Raw genomic sequence first — 3659 nt, forward strand, 5'->3', positions numbered from 1 at the left:
CTTCACATACATGCTTAAGTTACAAACGACAACTAGAGATCTTAGTTTATTGGTTTGTGGTAAAGTAAATAAAACATCAAATGTTCATAGACAAAAGTGAAAAAAATATCATATATTATACATCACAAGCGTTTGTTCAAAACTGTGCTTACAAACTATAAGACACGAGAGTTTAGGGCACCATCCCCAACATGAACAACAGTAGATTCCATGATATTGCAAATGATCTCAACTAGGTTCTTGCTATATGTAGTAACAACGAGAGTTATATGGAGGAGATATATTATATGTACGATATACCTATTGTTCCTTCCCCAGTTCCTAGATGTAGGGGACCTGTTCGAGAAGAAGAAGATGAGTTTTATGAGGTTGCCCACAATGTGGAAGAATTACCCCCTATGATGCAGGCGCAGAGCCAAACTGATTATGTTAGTCCGATGATGATGATGTCAACATTTGGTTCAGGATATTATGATTGGGCTAGTGCATCATCTTCATACGTGCATGGATATGGCCGCGACCGTAGAGAGCATAATGAATATTTATACTATGAAGCGCCTGCAGAAGTACCAGAGCAACATCAAGAGGAACCAGAGCAACATCAAGTTCGAAATCGACGACGTCCACCTTGTGGGATACATTGATTTTTTTAATTATTTTTAAATGAATGAGATAATAGTTGTATTAATATGAATGTTTTAATTTATATTTTAATATTTTTAAATTATGGAAGAAAACGTGAATGTGATATTAATTTTTATGATATTTCTTACAGTTAAGTTAAGGATTGAAGGTAATATATTATTATTAAGAATTACGAAAATGGTAGTTGAAAATAATAACAAAAGGAGATCGAATATAATAAATAATAAAAAGAAAAAGGGAGGTCGAATATTAAAATAATAAAATGAAAGAGAATAAAAAAGTCGAGTGTTCAACACTCGACTTACCCTTGTCAAGTTTTGAACACTCGACTTCCTTTGAGTTTTGAAAACTCGACATACGGAAAAAAAAAAACGACAATATTTCTAAATTCTTTTGATGATCTTTTTAATATAGAACTTGTTTCTATGGAGAGTTCTCTCTTTCGAGATAGATTTGGCATGAATATCTATCTCATTACATCATATAATATCTTAATTAATTGAATTATGTTTAAGTTGAGGTTTATCTAGATTAATTATTAGAATACATACCGTGTAAAGTGAATATTCCTGTTATATAAAGTCTTGTGACGATCGTAATGTCATCTTTTCATTTTAACATGAGGTTGGAGTATAAGGCATTGATATTCCATTCAAAACAAGTGGATGATTTTTTATTTTATTTTATTTATTTATTTAATTTGACAAGCCATTCAAAAAAGGTAATAAGGAATATTTTACTTTTAGAATTGCACAGGGGTGATTGTATGATTTTGGCACATGTTTGTTATCCTATTAAGCAAGTGCTTATTAAAGGTAGCCTATAGGTAAAAATTAAAGAGGGGAAATAAAGGCAACCTGATGAAATAATTTGATGTGCCATGTAAGAGAATATGTTATAAACCCATCAAAGTATTATGCCTTATGCTTCCTTATTTATTTTTCATGTCATGGTTGTGTCTCTCATCGGTTTTATTAAGCTTTAATTTTGAAGGTTCATTTAGTAATCATTTGATTTTTTTTTTTTAATTTTTAAAAGGTCAGCCAATTAACACTCATTTCACTTTTAAATCCACGACTTTGTTATATACTTTCGACCATTGCTTTTAAAAATATTTGTAACTAAAAAAATAACTTTTAAGAATTTATTTTTATTTTTTAAGTTTAAATAAGAATTCAACTCTTTTACTTAAGAAAGATGAAAATCATTATCAAACATGTTGAAGTGATCGTAATTAAAATTCATGTTAAGAAAACCAACAAAACTTTTTAAATTTTAAAAACTAAACAAAACTACTGAATTATAATAAGTATGAGATATAGATTAGAATAGTAGACAGCTTACGTCTTGTTTCATAACACTTTCGTCTTTCGTTTTTTATTTTTGAAATTTATGTTTGTTTTTCTATAGAAGTAGTATTTAGGGCAAATATCAATTTATACTTATGAACTTTTGGGTTGTATCAATTTAAACTCTGAACTTTAGAAGTTGTATCAATTTAGACCTTAAACTAATAGTTGTGTTAGTTTAAACCTTGAACTTTTATAAGTGTATCAATTTAAACCATCTATTATGTTTTATTTGGGCAAACATCATCTAAGAGTTGTAATTTTATCAATTAAATTTCTAAACTATATAAGCAAATCAATTTAAACTCTCAATTAAGATTCATTAGAAAATTTTTGGTTCAAATTATAATCATCAATTTTGTTAAATCAATATTTGTAGAAGTTTACACACACATAAATTTATGCATTGGCAATTTTCACATATAACCCAAATAAAAGTTCATTCACTTATAACAATTTATAAGTTTAATTGAAAAATTAAGGGTCTGCTTGGTAGAGAATCCAGATTCTGTTTTTCTATAGAAGTAGTATTTAGGGCAAAAATCAATCCAGATTCACTGAATTCACCAAATATGTGTTTGACAGACAACTCGAATTTCGTTTTTGAAAACTGTTTTTGGATTCTTTGATCCAAATAGTGCAAATTCTGAAAACAACATTTTTATGTTTTAATTGTATCTAGATTTTAAATTTAAAATTTAATGCAAAATTATATTAAATAAAGAAAAAAAATTTATATACACAATATGTTTGGTTATAAATTTAATTCAAATTTTAAAAATATAATATGTATGATGTAATGTATTATAATTTATATAACATTACAAAATAATAATTATATAATTTTTTAAAACATAAATCATATTAAAAATAAATTCATAATAGTTTATTGTCAACTAAATATTAGTGGATAACTACAACTAGCTTTATGATTTATAAATATATAATATCAAACCATTGTTCAAATTATAATTCAATTTCTAAATTTGCTACCAAACACATATATGAAAACATGAAATACACCTCTGTTTTCATTGAATCTCTTATTTTCAAATTTATGTTTTCAAATTCTCTATCAAACAGACCCTAATATTTGTTGTGATATTTTTGAAACTAAATATGAAGGAATGCATGGATTGATACACTTGTGAAAGTTCAAGATTTGAATTGATATCTTTATGAAAGTTCAATGTTTAAGTTGATATAAATATTAGTTTGGAGTTTAAATTGATACAACTTTTGAAATTTAAGATTTAAATTGATACAATTATTACTTTAGATTTTAAATTGATTCGATTCCCATTGAATGAGAAATTTTGACTAATCATAAGTTGTCACATCATCGCAATGAAAGTCGAAGGGCATTATGAAAATTATAAATTGGATCGGACCAAGTAATTAAAGTTTCTCAGACCCAATTCAGTTCAAGCCAATGGTAAAAATTTGGAATGAAGAAAAGACTGGGTCTAAGCTCAAACTTTAGCCCAAACCCAAAGGATAGTTACGCCTAAGCCTAATAGCCCAAAATTAAATGGTCCCTAGCCCACTTACAGCCCATGAAAATCCTTTATGAATAAAGGCCTTACCTCTTCATTTGAGAAGGGTGGAAAGCATTGAGAACAAAGTGCTGAAACTCTGAAGACCTGAAAATTAAAGTCCTGAAGA

The sequence above is a fragment of the Benincasa hispida genome, chromosome 1 (genome assembly GCF_009727055.1).
Source record: "Benincasa hispida cultivar B227 chromosome 1, ASM972705v1, whole genome shotgun sequence".
NCBI classification, from domain to species: Eukaryota; Viridiplantae; Streptophyta; class Magnoliopsida; order Cucurbitales; family Cucurbitaceae; genus Benincasa; species Benincasa hispida.